Source organism: Artibeus jamaicensis, unplaced genomic scaffold, assembly GCF_021234435.1.
Source record: "Artibeus jamaicensis isolate MK-2021 breed Jamaican fruit bat unplaced genomic scaffold, CSHL_Jam_final contig_475, whole genome shotgun sequence".
In the NCBI taxonomy this organism is placed as follows: domain Eukaryota; kingdom Metazoa; phylum Chordata; class Mammalia; order Chiroptera; family Phyllostomidae; genus Artibeus; species Artibeus jamaicensis.
Window position 1 is genome coordinate 580,586 of NW_026521852.1, and position 24,238 is coordinate 604,823.

Consider the following 24,238-nt stretch of genomic DNA (forward strand, 5'->3'; position numbering starts at 1 on the left):
TATCTAAAAATAAAAACTTTTAGATATCAAATTCCACTTTTCAAAATTAAGTAAAAGCTTGGATTAGGAAATAATGCTAAAACCATCCTATATGTTGTGTAAGAACTCTGAACTGCTTATAGACAAGGGTCTATGCCTTAAAAAAACACATTTCCCTATTTTCAAACTAATTTTGATTAGTAAACACTGTTCAACAAGATTGTGACATTTAAGCTTCACAATGTAAATAACTTTGCACTGTAACAAATAATCTTACACAAGGCTTCCTTTTTCCACTATAATGAAGATATAAGTTCTGTTTTTTGTACAATTGATACCCACAGTTAAAAGAGCATCAGTGTTTTCATGAAGGTATATGAGAGCTGACAGTATTTAATCACTTTCAAATGGCAAAAATTTAACATCATGTATGAATAACCATAGCTAACATTTTCTGCTTTCATCATAAGTGAGGCACTCTGTTAAGTAGGGTATAAGCTATTATTTTCCCCACAAGAAAAATGAATGTTAGAGAGATTAGGCATCTTGCCCAGGTTTTCAAAGCTAGTGAGTGTGAACACAGGTCTTACTGATTGCAAAGCCCTTGGTCTTACATGATATGCTATGCTACCTCTTTGAAGGTTATTTAATGAGCATTCACTTTATAATAATAAAATGATAAACATTTTATCATTATCTTTAGATTTCAAGTATGTGTTGGCATGAGGGATTTAAGACTGGAAGCACGAAGAGGAAATTCACTCTCCAACTTTCCACTACTTCCTCATTACCCAGTCTACCCTCTCGTGGAGAATAGATGAGGATACTCCTTGAGACAGAGAAGAAGACTGTGAGTCAGGAACCAAAGTTTGCATAGGATGAGGAAGGGCAAACTTGATATCCACATATGAAGGAGCTAAGAGTTGTCCAGTTCAGTGGGATGGGCTTCCAAGGAGCAGTGACTAAGGGGTAAATGGCCTGAAAGTCAGCTTGAATGATGGGGTGTGAGAGAATACAACCTTAGTGAGAATATGTTGAATGAATGGCTATCTGGTTTGTTAATGGTGGTTAATGTGAATACAGGGTAATACAGGGAGTTTTTATAGAGTGGCCTTAATAGATTTGTCACTCCAGTATCATACCAAAGAAGACTATACAGCTTTATCTGACTATGATCAAGAAGGTTGTTTTCTGGGCCCTGGCTAGTGTAGCTCAGTGGATTGAGCACGGACTGTGAACCACATGATCGTGGTTTGATCCCCAGTCAGGGCACATGCCTGGGTTGCAGGCCAGTTCCCAGCAGAGGGCACACGAGAGGCAACCGTACATTGATGTTTCTCTTCTTCTCTCCTTCCCTTCCTCTCTAAAAATAAATAAATAAAATCTAAAAAAAAGAAGGTTGTTTTCTATAGAAATGGGAGTGCATTAGAGACTGAAACAAGAGGCAAGGACAATAAGGTCAAATGGAACAGTCTAACACTATTATTCCTCAAATATTGTTTGACTTACTTTGTTTAACATTGTCACAAATTATTGACATAGTAAATACACAGTGAAATATCAAATGTGCAGATAACAGCATTTTTTCCACTAGTGAAATGTCAAGCTAGTGAGGTTAAATCACAAAAAGAACTTGCAAATCTGTGTGAATGAACAGGAAACATTGCATTAAATCTTAATACAGACAGAGACTTTTACAGAAATATTAGAGTTTTCCTGTAGGCTAATAACTTAGAGTATGAAAAAAGAGATTTGCATACTGTTCTACAGAAGGATATTGGTTGGAGATACCCAAGTAACTAAAACAAATTCAACAAAATAGAGTTGGGGAGAGGGGAGATATGAACAACAACAAAAAAGGACATACTTCAGTTTTGTACCACACCAGTCCTGGATACTGAATTTCAATGATATGGAATCAGATACAAAAATGGGCAACTAAAAATTACCAAGGAAATAGCCGAATAGATTCAAGATTTTTAGTCATATTATCGGAACTGAAATCTTAACTCTCAGCTTCTACAGGTATGATTTTAAGCCAGTTGCTAAATTTCTCTGAACCTCAGAGTCTTCTGTGCTGTGGTGCAACAACATTTCAGGGCCCAGCTACCTCTCAGAGTTGATTTGAGACCAAAGAAAACAATAGTAAATTATTTCGTAAACAAATATATTAGCTGTAGCTATTTATATTATTTATCTTGACTACTGTGCAATTGGAGGTCAAAATCATGAAATAAAAATTATTTTGAGTGCCTATAGGTGGTCCCTGCTTACAAGGAGCTCACTGTCAGGGGAGAGGGATGGTGAGAAATGTAGTGGAGATCAGGAAGGCAAGAGATAAGTTAATAGAATGTGGAAAGCCCAGTGCTGGGGCAAGGGAGGAAATACACAATAATTAGATGTTGTGAATCTGGAAAAGCAGAGGATTGAGGAAACATATAAAGCCTACAATGTGGTATGAGTGTAAACACACTTGCTCCTCAATTTCAGTGTAGCATATTATTATTATTTCATTATTATTTTAGGTTTCAAACTGACCATTTATTTTGCATGCATGTTAATGTGTCAAGCAATGCACTGCACTCTTTGTCCCCTCTCGTCCTTACATTCTGTCTTTGACAGATAGACATTATTCTTGCCATTTATTTATTTATTTATTTATTTATTTATTTATTTTGGAGATACAATATACACCTTATTTAATGTCTTTGTCAACACAGATTCAGACAGAATTGTTAAAGTGTGGATCTTTTTTGTTTGCAATTTTTATCACCTAGGTTTTTTTTAATTGTTCTATTACAGTTGTCCCAATTTTCCCTCATTGCTTTCTTTTACCTGCCCCTCCCTGTTGTCATAGTTAATCCCCTGTTGTTTATGTCCATGAGTCATTTATACCTGTTCTTTTTTTAAAATACTTTTGATTTTTATTGTTGTTCGACTACAGTTTTCTGCCTTTTCCCCCACCCCTCCCTACCACTCCAGCCTTTCCTACCTCCCTCCCCTGTTTGCACCCCTCCTTGTTATTGTCCACGTGTCCTTTATAGTTGTTCCTGTAAACCCTTCACCCTTTTCCCCCACTATCCCATCCCCTTTCCCTTCTAGTTACTGTCAGCTTGTTACCAATTGCAATGTCTTTGGTTGTATTTTGCTTGCTTGTTGTTTTGCTGATTAGGTTCCAGTTAAAGGTGAGATCAAAGGTGAGTATTTATCTTTCACCACTTGGCTTATTTCAGTGTTAGCATATCAAAACAATGAACATTCTGGATCTCTGAAATGAGTTTAGGACAAGTTAAAGATGTTCTATTTCACTTGGTAGAGACTTGTGGCAGAATTCCCTGATGTAGAAGAGTGGCAATTGTATTGATCACAACACAACCCTGAGAAGATAGCACTGATTGTCACAACACCACTTTTTGCTGGGGAATTATATATGCATATGCTAACACAGCCCATTTCCTAGTATTTGCAGCAGATATTTCCCCTGCTAACATCACTTTCTGGCCACTTCATTCTTATTCCTTTCTCTAAATGAAGCACACAAAACTAATCTCTCACTCTCTTTTTTTTCTAAAAGCATAAGCAGAATGAAGATTTACTAAGAAATTAAATGAGACAAAAGCAAAAAGAACACACAGTTATGATCTCACTTTAAAACACTCCTCAATGATGCTGACTCTAACCATCACATTAATATGCCATCTCCCCTACACCCACATTTTTTAAAATTATATTTTAGTGTTTATGTTATTACAGTTGTCTTAGGTTTTCCCCCTTTGTCCACTCTACCCAGAACCCTCCACTTGCTCAGGCAATCCCTGCATCATCGTCCGTGTCCATGGGTTATGCATATAAGTTCTTTGGCTACTCTACTACCTGTGCTGTACTTTACATCCCCATGACTATTCTGTAACTACCAATTTGTACTTCTTTTTATTGTTGTTCAAGTACAGTTGTCTCCATTTACCCACCTCCACCATTCCTCCCAACCCCAGCAATCCCCACCTCCCGCCCTCAATCATAACCCCCTTTGGCTTTGTCCATGTGTCTTTTATATATGTTCCTTGACAACCCTTCCCTCTTTTCCCTCCATTATCCTCTCCCACCTCTGCTCTGACTACTGTCTTTCTGATGGCTAGTGATGCTGAGCATCCTTTCTTATATCTATGGGCCCTCTGTATGTCCTCCTTGTAGAAGTGTCAGTTCAGATCTTTTGCCCATTTTTAAGTGGGTTGTTTGTCTTCCTGGAGTGGAGTCACATGAGTTCTTTATATATTTTGGAGATCAAACCCTTGTCCCAGGTATCATTTGCAAATATATTTTCCCACATGGTTGGTCCCCTTTTCATTCTGCCGATGTTTTCTTTAGCCATGCAGAAGCTTTTTTATTTTGATGAAGTCCCATTGTTTATTCTATCCGTTATGTCCCTTGCTCAAGGGGACATATAGGCGAAAATACTGCTGAATAGAATGCCTGAGATTTCCCTACCTATCTTCTCTAGGATTTTGATGGTGTCACAACTTATATTTAAGTCTTTTATCCATCTTGAGTTTATTTTTGTGTATGGTGTAAGTTGGTGGTTGAATTTCATTTTTTTTCATGTAGCTGTCCAGATCTCCCAACATCATTTGTTGAAAAGGCTATTTTTAATCCATTTTATGCTTCTGTTTTTAATCCCTTCACTTTTTTTTTGTTTGCCTATCCACCTGACACCCTTATCATCTGGCAGCTATCAAAATGCTCTCTGTATCTATGGTCCTGTTTCTGTTCTGCTTGTTTGTTTATTTTGTTTGTTAGAATTAATTGTTGATAGATATATATTTATTGCCATTTTATTATTTATACTTTTGATCTTATTCCTAAAGAAGACCCTTTAACATTTCATATAATCCCAGTTTGGTGGGGATGAATTCCTTTAGCTTTTTCTCATCTGGGAAAGTCTTTTTTGTCCTTCAATTTCAAATGATAGATTTGCTGGGTAGAATAATGTTGGTTGTAGGTCCTTGCTTTTCATGGCTTTGAATATTTCTTGCCAATACATTCTAGCCTGCAAAGTTTCTTTTGAAAAAGCAGCTGACAGTCTTCTGGGAGCTCCTCTTTAGACACCTAACTGCTTTTCTCTTGCTGCTTTTAAGATTCTCTCTTTGTCTTTAACCTTTGGCATTTTATTTATGACATGTCTTGGTGTGGGCCTCTTTGGGTTCATCTTGTTTGGCACTCTGCACTTCCTGAATATCCCCAAGTTAGGAAAGTTTTCTGTCATTATTTTTTCAAATAGGTTTTCAATTTCTTGTTTTCTCTCTCTTCTCTTTCTGGTATTTCCTTGACGTAAATGTTGGTATATTTGAAGTTGTCCCAGAGGCTCCTTACATTACCCTCCTTGTTTTGGATTCTTTTTTCTTTTTGCTGCTCTGATGGGTTGTTTTTCTTTTTCCTTATATTCCAAATTGCAGATTTGATTGTCAGCTTCATCCACTATATTGTTGATTCCCTGTAAATTGTTCTATATTTTAACCAGTGTATCCTTCATTCCTGACTGGATTTTTTTTTTATGCTGTTGAGGTCCTCACTAAGTTTCTTGAGCATACTTATGACCAGTGTTTTGAATTCTATATCTAGTAGCTTGCTTGTCTTCATTTTTTTAGTTCTTTTTCTGGAGTTTTGTTTTGTTCTTTCATTTGGGCCACATTTCTTTGTCTCCTCATTTTGTTAGCCTCCCTGTGTTTGTTTCTATGTGTTAGGTAGAGCTGCTATGTCTCTAAGGCTTCATAGAGTGGCCTAATGTAGTAGGTGTCTTATAGAGTGCAGTGGCACAGCCTCCCCTATTACACAAGCTGGGTACTCAAGGTGTGCCCACTGTATGTGCTGTGTAAACTCTCCTGTTGTAGTTGAGACTTGATTGCTCTTGGCACATCCAAGAACTGACTATTCTGTCTGAGGTTACACAGCATAAGTTTGATCTGCGGATTGCTGCTGCTTGTGCTGGGCTTGGAGGTGCCCAGGTCAGGTCAAGCTGTGAATTGAGGCTGGCAGCTACTAAAGACTGGACTATGGTACAAGGCTTGCTGAAGCCAGATGCTGCTTGTTTGAGAGAATTTAGGAAAATATGAAGCATGTGCCAAGACAAGCCATTTGTATGGAAAAGCCACTGAAAACAACTTGGGTCGGCCCAAAAGTTGGATAGTGAGGGATATCAGAGAATCGCTAGGATAGGGCAAAGAGTTTGATCCAGTTTGATGGAATCTCAGAGATGATACCCACCTGCCAGCTCTGTGGCTTTGTCAAGGGAGGACTCAAAAAAGAAAAATAGCTCCTGCCAGCACTTGTGTCTGGGAGAATGCTGTCCCCAGCTCTTGCCCTGATGCTGGATCATTCAGTTCCTTCCCAGACATCTCTGAAGCCTTTCAATATATTTCTCCTGTGCTGGGGCTCAGAGGGAGTGAGTCTAACTAAGTCTGAGTACAGGACTTTTAAGAGGGACTGCTGGGGAGTTCAGCATTTTCTGTGTTCCACAACCCCAATCCCTGTTGGGCTTTATCACCAGAAGTTATGGAAACTTCTCTTCTTGGCACTGGAACCATGGACTGGGGAGCCTAGTGTGAGGCTGGGACCCCTCACTCCTGAGATATCCATTCCAATTTTTATCCACTACACATGGGTGTGGGACCAGCCCATTCCATGTCTCCGCCCACTTCTACTAGTCTTGATATGGTTTCTTCTCTAATTACATAGTTGATTTCTTTTTTAATTCCATAGTGGTAGGACATCCATTCAGCTTGATGTCTGGTGGTTCTGTATGATGGTTGTTCTTTATGCTAGTTGTAATTCTGATGTGGTTGTGTGACGAGGGAAGCCATGTTTACCCATGCCACCATTTTGACTGGAAGTTACAACCCACGTTCTTGATCTTTCTCACTCTCTTTATTTGTTCATCACTTTTATGTCTTTTAATATAAATAATTCAGTGTCTTGTTTATAGTCTCTTTTCCTCCACTAGGGTGCAAAGTCTGTAAAAGGCAGGGTTTTAGGTTTTAGCATATCTTCATTGATAGGTACATAACAAGTCTTAGAACTTTTCTGCCCCCAAAAGGTACTCAATAAATCTTTACTACATGAAATGAGTGTGCTAAACAGTAGGGGATTCTAACCCACCTCACAATTCTGGTGACATTGTTTCTGTACATGCTGACTCTGACTAATATGTAGCTGTAGATAAACAGCATATTTATATAAGAATCCCAATAACTAACATCAAAAGATATAGACTCCAACTTTCAGGCATCCCAGCTCTGCAGGATTTGTTGACCTTCATTCATGGAGCCAGGATGGTGTGAAACCAGGATGACTAAACCAGGGTGATGCACACTGGATCATCACTTGCGTTATCAGAATGGACTGTGATCGTCTGCAAGTAGAGAACTTTTCAACCCCCTTCCTTGATCTCTTTGTTCTGTTCCCTTCTGCCTCCTTTCAAAAACCTCTGCCTCCACTGAGAGAAGAAGATGGACTTTGAGACATGAATTCCCCATCTTCCTGGGAGATGGACTTTGAGATGTGAGTACCCTATCTTCCAGGTAGCCAGAACCTGAAAACAAACCTTTTCTTTACATCAGTACCTACCTCTTGGGTATTGGCTTTTGTAGAGGCAGGCAGCTGGACCTGCTTTTAGTTATAAAACATGGAAAGTTTCTGGATTGTCTCCTATGTCAGAGGTAGACCTCAGTCTGCACCCTTCCCTTCAGACCTGGTTTGATTCTGTGCCTCCCACAGAGCAAACCAGGCCATCTTGTTCTACCCTATTCCATCTCAGCCAGTTTTTTGTTGTTATTTTTGTTTTTTTGGCTCTGAGATAAACTGCTCCTTTCCACAGACATCTGCTAAAGCTCTCTCCACTTTTCTATTCTGTATCTTTCACATGACTTCCCTCTTTTTCACTGTAAGGACCTTTATGCCCTTCCCTTCCTCTGAGGAAAACTGGAACTCCAGATAAAAACAAGTAGTCTTCCCAGTATAGCCACACCTCCGTAGATTAATAGCCTTCCCCACACAGGAACCTATGACTGAATGATTAGTCAGCCCAATTGCTTCTAAAAAAAGGGACTTCCACTGTCTCATTATTTAAGCTTAATATTGCCTCTTCCTAATGATAGTTATGCATTTTTTTCTAATATGAAAATCAAGTGACATTTTGTTAAAGTGAAACAGGTCTAAAATAAGAGTTCAGAAACATTTTGAAATATTTTTGGATTACACATATTTAATAAGTTTTAATGGGAGTTATTTAGATGTTTGAGGACTTTGCCCACTGACCTTTGAGGGTGATGAGGAATGTAATCTTTTCCCTTTCACATCCTGGGTTGCCAATGGTCAGAGAGAGAATGGTGGCACCACAGACTTTGCATTTAAAGAACATGGGAAGAACAGGCAACAGGTTTTAAGAGATGAAATACAAGAAGAAATGGCTATGATTGAGGCAGTTTTGATTAGGCAAGATAATTATGTGTAAACACATAATCTTCCTGAAACAGTTATTGAATCTTTTTATGTCTGAGGATGACTAATATGAGAAAATAATAATAAATTATGTGGGTGAAATAAATCAACAGTCAGACTTGGGAATTGGACATTCCAGTTCATTATCAAGGACTAGGTCACAGAGGTGGGGAGTGACGTCAGTGGAAGGGAAGAGGCAGAAGGTCATCTAGGTGATGTCAGAGAAGAAGGAGTCATTGGCTCTGGGTGGCTTAAATGGAGACTGGTTCAGAAAAAAAATTAGAAGCTCCAACTACTTTAATCCAACCTTAGTTGTTTTTTTTTTAAATGCTGAAACTTAAAAAAAAAAGCCCTCTGATTCTAGCAGTACTAAATGAGAAACTCAAGGGGCAAGGTTATTGACTCGGCATTTGCTAATGTAAATTATCAGGCTGTGTCCATTTTATTTTTGTGATGAAAAAAGGCAAAATATATTGACATGTCAAGCCACACATCTAGAGAACATTAGTTAGGAAAGATAAAGATTTAACTTCAATTTAAATCTCTACTGATTATCTTCTCATGAAATCAAGCTCCTGACTAGAATGTTTATAAGAAGTTATGCTGTGATATTCTGCTTTAAAAAAGTTTATATCGTCGTCCTCTGTGAAATATCAAAACTTCAGTTTCTGTGAAGCTTAATGTAGTAAAATACATTTGTTTAGACTGTTTACTATAGGAAACCATTTACTTCGGTGATAGACTGCTTTTCTGAGGTATAGAATTTGCTCATCAAGCTTGTAACATTGATCTTGTTGATGTCAATCTGCATCTTTTCACTAAATCAGCTAATACAAAAGCTGCCTTTGTTCTCCTTCCAGCCAAAAATGTTCCTTTATTTAGATCTTAATCCTTTCAAAGTTTTTGCAAGTTTACACAGTAAATAGTTTTTATAAGAGATTTATTTTAAAATGTTTTAATACCCAATGCAAAGCCTCAATTCTTCCACACTGACAACCTGTGATATCTCTACCAGTGGGGCACACTGTTTAACTTCTGGGGCTTAGAGAAGAAAAAGAGATAGCAATTAGGTGAGTAACTCCCATCTCTTCCTTCACCTATCTCATCATCGACACTCAGCTTTCTCACCTCAGTCTAAATACTGTTTGGTTCTTAGGTTGAGGCTCAGGTAAAAGTCTCTGTTCATGGTAGCCCAGGATTCAGTAGCTGCAGGAACTTAGTAGATGAATTTTTGTATAGAATCGTGGTATCTGGGGATGAGCAAAGCAATCAGAGCTGGTAATTTAATAGTCCTACAGACGTCATAGCCCAAAGTCACCTATAGAAGTCACTGAACACAAAGCTGGGCTCCTTCCTGTGCCCTAGACCCACCTCATACAAAGTCCTGTAACCCTATTTATTCTCATTAAACAGCTCTCCAACAGAGTGAGAAAAAGAGAGCATCTACAGAGACCTGCCATCATTTTTCTCACCACTGCATTTGTAATTGTCAGAAAGAGGCTCATAGAAGCACACTGACCACATGTTCTAGAAAAAACAAGGACAAAGGGAGGAGTCTTTGCCACCCTGAAATACCCAGCTTATTACCAGATCCTGTTGTCTTTCTAAAATCTGCTTACTATTGTTGGGTGGTAGACTTTGTAAATTTCAAAGATTCCTTGAGCAAGGAATTATATTGTATTGGACAAGTTATTATATTTTTGTTACCTTTCACAGACAGTGCGTACCACTGTGAGTACTAGATCCACATAAACAACTAATAATGCTACCTGAAAACATAACTGTGGTTGTTATAATCCCAATGTCAAATATGTTACTGATGTAAGGATATATGATTGGATTAAAAGTACTCATCCATACACTATCACAAATTCCACTACTGAATAATTTTCAATTTCCTGAAAAAACGCTCACCTGACTTGCCATTATTTTGAGAAAGTAATAGCAAGAGGGTGTTACAAATTACAGGATAGATTAAAACATGGGATACTTCTAAGAAGGAACTCCACTGACATGCACATTAGTCTTTGTTTCTAAGGAGAAGTTCAAATTCTTACCTCTTTAACTCATCTTCATTCTAGTCCCCCACAACTCAACCCAATGATTCCATTCATCATAGGACATTTTTGTACATGTCTAGGGAACCTCAAAGAGTTATTTTATCCATCTGTACTTTCATCAAGCAAATGACAGATTTCATAATTGGTAGGGATGAGGTCTTAATGAAATATGTACCCTCTCTAGCCTTAGCTCAGAGACTTTCAAACATGGGGTGTTCAAAAAGTATGTGTTGATTGAAGGGAAGAATGATGACTTTACCCTGAAAATTCAGAGGAAGTAGTTAATCATCTTCGTACTTTATTTGTGACAGGCAGGGGTATTCACCTACTGTGTCATAAAACAATTCAAAGTAGGCCAAAAGTTTGGAATATTTAATCATTACTTATTTTTTATGTACTGTGTCTCTCTAATGTTACTATAAGACACATCACAAAGGTTACTCACTAAGCTAGTCAAGTGTTCTAATGCACAGCAGGGCTAAACTAGATTAAGTGAAAGGGAAGTTGTCTAGTGCAATGTCATGTAACATTGCATGAGGTAGTTATTGGATGGGCTAAGAACTTTGCCTAATGACTACTTAGGACACGTGATCAGGGCACTGACCATTTGTAGCAGAGACTATTGGTATCTCCAGTATCCAACTTCCTCTTCCTAATTATTTTTAGCTGGCCAATGCCCATCTTCAGTTAAAGTTTCATGTCTCAGCTCCCTAACAGCCAATGTAGCCACTTTCTTGCTGGAAGCATGTAAGTGGAAAGTCTGAAAAGTGTCTCTGTTCTTCCATTCTTCCTCTTTCCTGTCTTGAGTTTGGACCAGGGGATGAGACAGAGTCTCCAACGGAAAAACCCCAGGCTTCTGTGTATCGTGGAGCCACCATACAAGGCCTAGACTGCCCAGGGTTAGTAACCTGACAGAAATTACTATCTTGTTTAAGTTCTTGTTGTTTTGTTTCTTTTTTCTCTGTCTTCTATAGCTGAATCAAATCCTAACTGATATATCACTCATCTGAAAAGAGTGACATAAGGATGCTAGAAACCATGTGGGTAATAGCAAAGACATTTGCTATTTTTGTGGACATATTGAGTCACTTTTATATGAGGTAGCAATTGAATTTTACTTATTATTAACTGTTTTTTAAAAAATATGTTATTGATTATGCTATTACAGTTGTCGTATTTTCCCCCTTCACTCCCCTCCACCCTGCACACTCCCTCCAACCCACATTCCCCCCCTTTAATTCATGTCCATGGGTTGTATATATAAGTTCTTTGGTTTCTGCATTTTCTATATTATTCTTACCTTCCCCCTTTCCATTTTCTACCTACCATCCATGCTACTTATTCTCTATACCTTTTCCCTCTCTCTCCCCTTCCCACTCCCCTGTTGATAACCCTCCATATGATTTCCATTTCTGTGTTTCTGTTCCTTTTCTAGTTCTTGTTGTTTGCTTAGTTTGCTTTTGTTTTTCTTTTAGGTGTGTTCGTTAATGATTGTGAGTTTGCTGTCATTTTACTGTTCATATTTTTTATCTTCTTTTCCTTAGACAAGTCCCTTTAACATTTTATATAATAAGGACTTGGTGATGATGAACTCCTTTAACTTGGCCTTATCTGGGAAGCACTTTATCTGCCCTTCCACAGGCACATGGGGGGACCTGTGAGGAAAGTTGCTCCCACATCTGGCACCAGGAACAGGGACCCAATGGATTCAGGACCTCCTTCATGATCCAGAGGCTTCGAGCCATGTCACCATGGACGCATACCTACTCTCATCTGTGGCACACGGGGGGATTTGCAAGGAAAGTTGCCCCCACAGAATTTTATATAGGTTGAGATAGTTAATATTTATTTATTGTAGACATATTTAGAAGTCATAAATTACTCAAAGACTAAAAATATCACCATCCATAATTCTATAGTGCCATCACAGTTAATATTTTTCTATGAATCCATCTTTTTAATCTAAAAATAAACATGTAACCCAGAGGTCAACTGGGCTCACTTCCCTTTACAACAGAGAGCTGGTTAAACTGGAGCACACTTTCACACCTGTTAAGTACAGATTCCCAGCTGTCCTCAGCAACCCCTGTCTAGCAGCCATGAGTTCTCAAATTTCTTAAGGCTTATTTCCTTGTATTTCTCTCTGTTTCTATGCCTCTGTGGTCCAGGGTTCTACATAAAATATTCATCCACAAAGCCCAAGCCCTTTGGGGATTTCAGTAAAAATTCCAGTCACATCCAATTATTTTATGACTTTATTACCTTTACTAAATATTTGGAGTGGGTCACATTTTAAAGAGCATCTCTGGCCATATTTTTGGTGCCTCTTTCCCTGAGCTCCCATCATCAGAGTAATAAATACCTTATACTTACCTGTAACAGAATTGTCCTACTCCTTTTTAGTCTCTACTTTTCCCCCAAGTAGTTTCTCAAACAAATGCAGTTTCTTTCCTAAGAGGATGATTAAAATTTTAACCTCTTCAAACTTCACCTATAGTTCATTTATTTATTGTTGATTTTTATTTTATTCATTTATTTTATATTTTTAAAACAAATATTTTATTGCTTATGCTATTATAGTTATCCCAATTTTTCCCTTTTGCCCCCTCCACCCAGCCCGCCCCCAATTCCCACAGTTAATCCCTGCACTACTGGCCACGTCCATGGGTCATTCCTGTGTGTTCTCTGACTAATCCCCTCACTTTCTTTCAGCCAGTCCCCACCTACCCCCACACTCCCCTTTTAGCTCTGTCAGTCTCTTCCATGTATCTATGCCTCTGCTTCTATTTTATTTGTTAGTTTATTTTATTCATTGGATTCCATTATAAGTGAGATAATATGCTATTTATCTTTCACTGACTTGCTTATTTCACTAATGTTTAAACTCATATGTACTTGTTTTATAATTTTTTTCATTTTAAATTCAGGTTTATCTTTTTAAATTAAATTTATTGGGGTGATATTGGGTAATAAAGTTATACAGGTTTCAAGTGTATAATTCTATAATACATTACCTGCATATAGCATTATGTGGTCAATGTCCAAAGTAAAATCTCCTTCAATCACCATACACTTGTCCCACTCCACACTTCAATACCCCTTGTCCTCTTTTCCTTTGGTGACCACCATATTGTCTGCGTCTTTTGTTTGTTTGCCTTATTTATTTGTCACTTTATTTTATATTCCACATATAAGTGCAATCATATGGTTCTTTACTTTTTCTGACTCATTTCACTTAGTATTATCTTTGATAATTGTGAACTATATTGTGAAAAACTTCCTCATTACTCTATATTACTCCCCACATTATTTATTGTGCCTGTATGAGGCTTTACTTGGATGAACCATAATCTACCTATTTCCTATTGTTGGAAATTGAAGTGGTTTCTCATCTTTCTAGAAGAAAACACTAGAAAGAACACCTTAATACACATGAAAAGAAATGAGATAGAAACTTCACTGACTTCAAAGACATTAAAGAAAGCCTTATGATTCAGATTTTAATGACTACCCAGATAGAAGCTTCATAGATTTGGACAAAAGGCTATGCAGTTCTATTTTAAAAATAATTTATTTATTTACTTATTTATTTATTAGAGAGAGGGGAAGGAAGGGAGAAACAGAGGGAGAGAAACCATCAATGTGCAAGAGAAACATCAATTGCTTGCCTCTCACACACTCCAACAGGGGCCCTGGGCCACAACCCAGGCCCTGACCTGGATCAAACTATCAATGTCTCAGTTTGTGGGATAATGCCCAACCCACTGAACCACAGAAATTTTAAGTCTTTTGGAATAAATTGCCAAATTACCTTCTAGAAAACTTTTACTATGATCTACTAGTAAGTCATGGCAGAGCATTTGTTTTCTAAGCCCCTACTACTCCTAGCTTTTGTCAGTTTGTCAATCTAATAGGCAAATGTGGCATCCATTTTTATTTTAAAGTATGTATTTTCTCATATTACAAGTGAAGCTGATTTTTTCAGCAGTTTTATCTATTTTCATTTTTTGTAAATTATTCAATAGTAACTGTACCATTTTTCAAATTGGGGTGTAATTTTTGTTATATAAGAGCAGTTTTTACATTTTTCCCATTTGTTTTTTGTCTTTAAATTATTTTTATATGCACAAAGGTTTTTTTGTTATTTAGTTTTGTCAATCTTGTCTACAGTAGATTTTCCCCTTAATATATGCCTATAGGGGTCTTAAATCAAAGATCTGTTTATATACTTACCTAGTTCCTTTATCGTTTTTAAATATTTAATCTTTAACCCATGTGGACTTTGCTTTGGTTAATATGAGTCAGGGCTATAGCTTCCCTTTTTCAGATAGTTGCCTTATTATTAAATAATGCCAGTTTTCCATGCCTTGAAATGTTATTACTGCCCAAAATCTTCCCCCAAATTGTACTGTTTCTTGGGCTCTGTATCTCGCTCTCTGGATCTGTGTCTCTATTCCTGCATTATGTCAATTATTGATATTTTATTCTTTTAAACAAATTTCAACACCACTTTCTTTTGTAATATATTCTGGTATTAAACACCCCTGTTGTAACTATTTTATAGAATGCTGTTGGTCAGTCTCATGACATTTACAATTATCTTGTTAAATGAAAAAAAGTGCCATTGGACCTCTGATTAGAATTGCATTAGATATGCATACTAATTGAAAGATAACTGAAATCTCTATAACATGAAATTTTCTTTTAAATAAAAAATTTAACCTTCATTTGAATTTTTAATTTGTTCTTTACTTATTAATTTCTAGTGTTATTATATTATTTTTTAAATATTCTCCTTTTTCTTCTTTTTTAAAAAGATTTTATTTATTTATCTTTAAAGGGGAAGGGAAGGAGAGAGGGAGAGAAATATCAATGTGTGGTTGCCTCTCGTGCATCCCCCGCTGGGAACTGGCCTGCAACCCAGGCATGTGCCCTGATTGGGAATTGAATCGTGATCCTTTGGTTTGCAGGCCCACACTCAATCCACTGAGTTACGCCAGCCAGGGCTAGTATTATTATATTATGATGAGAATTTATAGCTATTTTGACTTCTCCTGTGTTCATATGTATTGAGCTACCCTCTATGGAGTAATATGGCATAAATTTTTATAAATGGTTCCTGGAGAGAAATTTCGTATTTTTTAAAAGATTTTTATTTATTTATATTTTTTAGAGAGAAATGAAAAGGAAGGAGAAAGAGAGGGAGAGAAACATCAATATGTGATTGCCTCTCATGCACCCCTAACTGGGGACCTGGCCCACAACCCAGGCATGTGTCCTGACTGGGAATCAAACCAACAACCCTTTGGTTTGATTGAGGCTGGCACTCAATTTATTGAGCCACACCAACAAGGGCAAAATTTTACATTTTCTATAAGGTACAAAGTTCAACACACCTATCAAAGCAAACTTATTCCTCAACATTTCATTTTTTATCTTTATTTGCCCAATATGAAGTCTCCAACTGTTATTATTTTACCCATGTATCTTTTTATTTCTTTTTACAATTTCTCTGACTTTGAAAAATTATTCTGACTAGGCATAAATCCTCAGATCCAATAAATCCTACAGCCTGTATTTGTAAAGTTTTATTGGAACACAGTCAGACATTCGTTTATCTGTTGTCTGGAGCTACTTCCCACCACGCAACTGCAGGGTAGTAACAATACAGATTGTATGGCCCACAAAGCTGAAAATACAGGGCCGAGCAAAAGTAGGTTTATACCTGTGAGTACATAAAACACAGTTTATTCTTATGTTATAATTAATGAAGGCCGGCAATTTGAAGGCTTACAAGATTGTGTTACCAAATAGCCGAGTGGGGCCCTGCTGCCCACTGCCACCCTCTGGGCAAAATTCCAGAGGCAAAGGTTTGCTGATAAAAGAAAGGAGTCTTTATTTAAAAGCTTCACAATTTTGGAATAACAGCTTTCCACATACATGAGTCATTTGTACCTATCAATGAAGGCTAATATCTTTAACTGTTTACTTACAGCTTTAACCGCTTAAACCTATCAATGAAGGCTAAACACCTGAGTTCCCCCATCATTTCCCTCTGTTCATGTTAATTATTATATTATTTCTATAGGGCACAGGTGGCAAACACAAGGCTGTGAGGCTGAATCCAGCCCCGTCTTGTTTTATTCAGCCTGACACTTTGCTTCTACCCTGCGGCAGCACCGAACTCTCTCTGAACTGTTAAGGAATAGTTACATTTATACAATCCTAAATTTACGTCCAGTCCTTTGAAGGCAACCGTAAGGCTGATGTGGCTCCTGGTTGTGGCTGATATGAGTTTGACTCCCCTGCCATTGAGATAGTTTACCAGTTAAAACAACATAAGATATAAAAGCCACACAATTTTGGAAAAATGGCAGGCTTCTGCCTCAGAGGTCGTCCCCTCTAGAACATCCAAAGAAGAATAGCCTCGCCACCCTCTGCCAGGCCAGCCTGACTCTGGGCTGTGCCTGGAGTTCCTTCCCATCCAAAATACCATCCACTGGGAAACGCAGGCAGCTACAGTATGATCATCCAGGCACCCTCAAGAAAGGAGGGAGCTGGAAAGACAGAGAGAGCCCGCACCAACCCTTTTGAGAGCCCTTCTGTTATCTCAAATCACCTTACCTATAATTCCATGTGCTCTGGAGGCATTCAGCTTCTCGGCCAATCCATTCCTAGAGTGTTTACCGTTGCCTTGGCAAACTGCTCCTACAGCCCCTCCCTACTTCTCCCCAGTGATCTGATCAGATTTCTCTCTATCAAGTATACCTAAATGCACTGTGAATGTAACTCACATTCTTTTGAGTTCATAAAACCACTGTAATAACCATAACCTGCATGTCTTTTTCCATATGAACTGTAAACCTACTTTTGGCCACCTGTGTATTTTCTATGTCTCTCTCCCTTTAAAAAGAAACTTATTGACATAACATTGGTTAACATTATATAAATTTACTTTATTACTTTATTACTTCTTGTATATGCTATGGTGTACTCACCACTTGAAATCTATTAATAAGGCAAGAAATCAATGTTGGAGAGGATATGGAGAAAGGGAGCCCTTGTGCTCTGGTGGTGGGAACGTAAATTGGTGCAGCCATGTGAAAAACAGTATAGAATTTCCTCAAAAAATTAAGAATAAAGCTACCATGGGACCCTCAAATCCCTCTTCTGGATATTTCCCCCCCAAATTGGAGAAATTATAATTTTTGTGTAGAATTTACAAATACAAACACACTAGTTGTAGAGATAAATGTACCCCTCTGTTTTATTATCTGTCTCTTGATGATGTGGGAAGCTTTGGAAAACCTTTGTTCACCCAAAACCCCGGGCGCTCTGGGAGAATGATAAGGCCGTCTGGGAAAAGCAAACAGCAGGATAGTCACAAGGACTGAGGCTAGAACCCCCACTGATAGAAGTAATTTTCACATTTAGCCTTTGTACTCTGCTTCTGCCCTATAGATAGAACTAATTACCAAATTCCTGTATCTCACTTTGCTACACAGACAGGAAGACCCCGTAGGCTATATAAACCCCAAGAATCCTTTGTTTGGGGTTCAGAATTTGGATACTGACTCCTATGGGCCCGTGCACATTAATAATAAACCTCGTACTCCAGAATCCCTCGGTGTCTGGTTGCTTCATTTTCCTATAATATTGACAGAAAAATTTACCCATGATTTGCTAAAAAATAATGTATGTTTATTTTTGTACAGGTTAACTTTCACTCTTTGGTTCTATCCTTATTTGAGTTTATTTGTTTTTAGTAATTTAATAACATAAGCTTAGAATATATGTATCACTTAGAATACCAACTATTTTTGCCACTTTCACCCATCTCATGTAACTCCACTTTTTCCAAGTGCATTTAAACACACACATGAATATAGAATACCTCCTTCAAATTCGTCATTTTTCCAGTCGAGAACAAACTCTACAGGCTTCTTTGCAAATTGTTTTTTGAATCAATATCACGTCCATCCAGGAGACTGAATATCGGATCAAATCACATCTTTGTGATTGCTGCAAAATAGTTTTAGAGTGTAGGTGTCTTACCATTTTTGTAGTGGCTGCACAATTTTACATTTCCACCAGCAGTGTACAAGAGTTCTGATTTCTCTAAGTTACATTCTCATAAACACTTTTTAAAAAATTATTAAAGCCACCCTAGGAGGTGAGAAGTAAGTTTGATTTGCATTTCCCAGATAAATTATGAATATCTTTTGTGAAGAAATGTCTATTTAAGTCCTTTACCCATTTTTAAATTGGGTTGCCTTTCTATTGTTAAGTTGCAAATGTCTTAATATATTCTGCATGGAATTTGCACCTTGTCAGACATATGATTTACAAATATTTTCTTCATTCTGTGAGCTGTCTTTTCACTCTCTTTATAGTGTCTTCAGTGGTCTGAATTTTTATGTCCCATTCCTTCCCCTACCCCTTGCAGCCATTCATATTGAAATCCTAACCTCCAAAGGTGATGATGGTATTAGCAGATGAATCCTTGGAGAGTGAGGGGTACTGGTCATGAGGATGGAACACTCATGAATGAGATTAGTGCTCTTGTAAGGCAGACCCCAAAGAACTCCCTAGGCCCTCCACCAAGGACATGTGTGCTCCAACCTGAAAGAGGGCTGGAACTCAGCACTGTGCGAGACTAACTCCATTCCTACTTTGCAATGCTGTTTCCAGCAAGAGATAGGAAGCATCTTTGCTCTTCCTTCTCTCACTTCTCTTTTGTTATATGGGCCAAGTGGTTTTTCTCTTTGGATTGTCCTAATTGTGAAGTTGCATATTTCAATTTTATACTAGTATAGGATAGTATTTCCTCTTCATTTATGGTGTCAAGAACAAGTGTTAGCTACTTATCCCCTATGTAATACAAGCATAATTTTTTCTTTACTTCATCCCCAACTTCCTAGCTGGGGATGAACTGATATGATCTATTATTTTATATGAAATTTATTATTTTTCATATTCTATGCTTCAGTTAAGAATTAGTCCTGTCATCATATTTATAGATCCATACTAAGAACAATGTTGATGATTCTATTTAACTAGTTTTGTGCCTCTTAATATTTCTTTGAGTCCTTTAAAAGATTTAGTTTGTAGAAATTATTCTTTTTTTCAGAAGGTATATCTACTTGGTCTATGTCTGGCTTCCTGCTTAGGTAAGACTATCCTTCTATTTCTTGTAGATAAATGATAGCTTGGCTGAATACAGAAATGTTATGTTTCCTCGTTCATGAGCTGCAAGGACCAGGGCTGCTGTCAGAATCACCCAGGAATCCTCACGAATGAGCGGATTCATCTCCTGTGGTGCCCACTCCTGCTGACATGCTATGAGCCACTGCAAAGCAACAACGGTGAAGGAGAACACAGCAAGCGGCCCACCTGCCCGGGCCCTGGTGGAACCAGGTGTGCTCCTGCCTCCCTGGAGTTTAATGTGTAGTATAGTCAGTGACATCCCACTTCCATGTAGAAACAGCACTTTGGAATCCCCTTCTCCTCCCAAATCTTGCTCATATTTAAGTTCATGAACAGAATGAGATAATACACTGTTACAGAGCAGGCAGCAGTAGGGAACCTGAAAGACACAGATTCTACAATCTCCTTCTCTTGTTTATGGTCTCAGGGAAATACAGACAAGTTTTTTTTAGCTTCAAACAACCAAAGGTGATGCATTTGGAAGATGAGAAAATTTGCAGACCTTATTTTTAGGCAAATTTTGAAAATAATGCAAAACAAAACTCAGTTCTTGTTAGAGGATTATCTACTTAATTTTAGGATTCCAAGTTTTTTAATGTTTTTTTTTTCCCCTCCACTCCTACGTGAACACTTGTCGGCAGCAGAGGATGGGCCTAGAGTGCACAAGCTCGGATGTACTTCAGGCTCTGAGATGTGAGGGCACCAAGTGATGACCATGGCAGTGGATGGTTAGCAAAGATGGGCTCTGATTAGAGACACCACCTGAGTTGAGACAAAACAGTGGAATAAACACAGTGGAATAAACACATTGTCACAAAGGAAACTTTAACCCTACATTTAATTTTTTTATTAGATATGAAGGTCCAATTTTCAAAAAATGAACAATAAAGACCACCATACATAGGCCTTCACATTTCTTCCCATTTTGAGAAAATTTTAATTCAAATGTTCTTCTTTTGCTGTCATTTAAACAAACTTTTCTAGAGAAAACTTATTTACTCAATGTTGGGATAGGATAGTGAGAAGCTAGGAAAATTCCTGGGCAAGTGCAATAGGTAAATTAAGACAGGTAGATGAGCACAATGGCTGAGCAATGCACAGCCAGATACAGATGGTAACCAGGGCCGGAAGGGAAGGCTCCAGTTCCCGGGCAGGGGGAAAACTGGGAAAATGAGGATCTCCCTCCAAGAATAACCTTTCCTCCCTGGAGATAACATCTAGGCCTTGGTTGGTTGTATTTCATCTCCAGAGCCAGAAAAGCAGTAAAACCAGGTGGAAGATGCCAGAACCGATGTCAACATCTGCAGACTCCCTGCCTTGGCACTGACCAATCAGTAAAGACCACAACCCTAAAAGGACACACCTGGAAAAATGATGACTATTCTGCTGAAAATCTCCCCTGAGACTTCCCCCAAGATTCCTTCCCGCAAGAGATGAAAGCCTCAAAACAAAGGACCCAGTGCACACTCTCCCTCTGTGGAGCAGGCTGCACCATTTTCTTTCCCTTCTTCTCCCCTCACTTCTTTCTTCACAGGCATGTGTCTCCTAACCTCTAAGGCAATGGGCAGCTGGCAGCTTGTCTAAGGCGGATCCCCTGAACCTGTCCCCAAGGCCCCTCTTTTCTCAGACTTCCCAGTGAGCTAAGGCAGCCCAGCTTAGGCTTTTTACAGAACAGACCTGCGGTGGGGGCAAACGATGTACTATTATCAAAAGGACCCCCAATTATTCTCTGGGGGTTCCCCTCCACCATACTAGGTTCGCTTTGCCCACCACCAGGGGAAAGATGTCTCTCAGTGCCAGAGACTGGTGAAAAGGAAAGGAATCATTTGTTCAAAAGTTATACAGACTTAGAGTAATAACTTAATATCGTCATTAAAATACTAAAGTCCTTTAAAATACCCGCAGTGCACACAGTCCTTTCTTCTCCCTCTGCCCAGTTTAGGGTACCACATCTCAGGAAAAGAAGAGGAAGTTCGCGATTCAGGCTCCCGGCACCATCAGCTGTGTGGCCGCTGTGATCTCCAGTTAATCCAAAACCATGTGGCACCTTCTCATGGCCCACCAGCAAGAGTCTTTTCATCCCTTTTTTTCCAGTCAAAGTCTCTCCTGCTTCCTAAGCCATGTGGCAAAAAGGAGCAACCCAAAGCCAGGTGGTCCCAATCTGGTACGGCTGCCACACCTGGGTTTTTTAAATCCCTGTAGCAATCTGCCTTTGCAGCCCCATTTCACAATCAGTTTACACCTGCCAGCATTCCTGTATTCTTTCAGTGTGACTGGGCTGCCATAATAAGTCCAGGCAGGCATGGTCCCATGGCATGGAGCCAATCATCTCCAACCTCTCACAAAGGCGCCGTAACCAGGGTGAGTTGCTTCCCAGTTGCATCCTGTGTTGAAGTCACTCCCATCCCCCAGGCTCAAAGCAAGACCACAGCTATTTAACATATCTATGAAACCAGTTAAAGGTTATAGATACTGAATTTTTCAGACCATAAACAACTAGGTTTTAGAAGAGGAAAATAGGGGGAAAAATGAAGCAAAAATGTGGTACAATATTTAATAACATAAATAACATAGGTTGTCTCCCCCTACCCCACAGTGAGCCAGGTAAGCTACACTTGACTATAAGATGCACCCTTATTTTCCTCCCAAATTTTTTGGGGAAAAGTGTGTCTTATAGTTCAAAAGATATGAGTATGTTAAATGACTATGCCAGAGGTTAGCTGAAAAGCTGTTGCTGTACAAAACAGCTCTCGATGGCCTTGCTCCCTGCATTTCACACCACAGCTCAGACTGGTGGGGGTGAGGACATTATATATATTTTTTCTCTAATATTTCCTGAACAACCTGAGTTCTGAACCCCATTACAAATCCCTATTTGGGTCTCCCCCCTTGGCTGCACCCTGTTACAGGTTCTCCTGTCGCTTCTTCTATGCTAAACCTTTCCCTGTTTCACTGTCCCCAGCTTTAATAAATGTATCCTCACAGTTACCTGGACTCATGTTGTGAAATCTTTTCTACATGAAGTCAAGAACCTACACACTACAGCCGGTCCTAGGCAGGCCACTCAGGGCCAGGCCCCTGTCTAGTAGCAATACATCTAAGTAATTGACAAATTATTTGACAACAGAACATAAATAATATTTACACACATCTATTAATTTCACATATAGAGATATTCAAATGAAAAACTAACTTTGAATCAGAGCCTACTATAAAAGTCAATTTATGTTGGTAAGTATAACAAACATTGGTTGAAAAATATCTCAATTGGGCTTTAAAAAATTAATAGTTCAGCCATTCTTTTATCTAAGCAAGTATTACATTCTTGAAAATAAGTATGTGGAAATAAGTGGGTTATAACGTCAACACCATATTTAATTCAGAATTCCAGTTCATTCCCGCTCAAACTCATCTTCTAAATGCCCCTCACCAGAGATTACAGAGGGAAGGCATATAGAGCAAAATAGTTTTTCCTCTGGTCCACAGATTCCCCAATCATATCCAATTTGGGGCAACATTTCTTTGGCCCAATTTGTGCCACTAAGTAGAAAAATGTAAAACAAAACATGTAAGAAAGAATTCGAGTAGCAGTCCCTCCTTTTGCCCACTGGCTCATCCAAAAGAGACCTTGACTGGTGAGGGGACTCAGCAGAGGGGGAGTATATTCTACCTGAGCATAAAGTGCTACCTGAGCTAGGTGATTTTTCTTCCTTCTAGGACCAACAACCAATACACAAAATTAAGTTTCCTTTTCTGAAATATGTGGCTTAAGATTTATTCTCCTTTTGTGCAGGTGAAGTGATATGCACACAAATAATGAGATCCTTATACAACTTGAGGTTATCTAAATTTACTTCCTACAAAACTGCCTACAGCTAGATGACTTGTTTAAGTGAGCTATTTTTTGCCAATGATACCTCAGACAAGGGTTTGATCTCCAAAATATATAAAGAACTCATGCAACTCCACACCAGAAAGACAAATATCCAGATAAAAAATGGGCAAAGGACTTGAAAAAACTGTTCTCCAAGAAAGACATATAGAGGGCCCATAGACATATGAAAGGATGCTCAGCATCACTAGCCATCAGAGAGATGCAAATTCAAGCCACAGTGAGATACTACTTCACACCAGTGGGAATGGCCATTATAAACAAATCAACAAACAACAAGTGCTGGGGAGGTTGTGGAGAAAAGACAACCCTAGTGCACTGTTAAGTGGGAATGAAGACTGGTGCAGCCACTGTGGAAAACAGTATGAATTTACTCAAAAACTAAAAATGAAACTACATTTCAACCTGGAAATTCCACTGCTGGGATTATATCCTAAGAACCTGAAGCACCAATTCAAAAGAACCTATGCCCCCCAATGTTCAAAGCAGCATGATTTACAATAGCCAAGTGCCCATCAGTAAATGTATGGATCAAAAAACCATGGTACATTCACACAATGGAATACTGTGCAGCAGAGAAAAAGGAACTCCTACCCTTTGCAACAGCATG

At 38.5% G+C, this 24,238-nt stretch overlaps 1 long non-coding RNA gene across 1 annotated transcript in view; it reads left to right on the plus strand.

Moving 5' to 3' along the window:
• Positions 1-22,690, plus strand: part of LOC119058030 (uncharacterized) — a 31,398-nt gene extending 8,708 nt beyond the window's left edge. The window contains exons 3-4 of the long non-coding RNA XR_005084182.2: positions 19,727-19,946; positions 20,986-22,690. This is a non-coding gene — a long non-coding RNA (uncharacterized LOC119058030). The remainder of the gene's footprint in view (positions 1-19,726; positions 19,947-20,985) is intronic.
• The last annotated feature ends 1,548 nt before the right edge of the window (positions 22,691-24,238 follow it).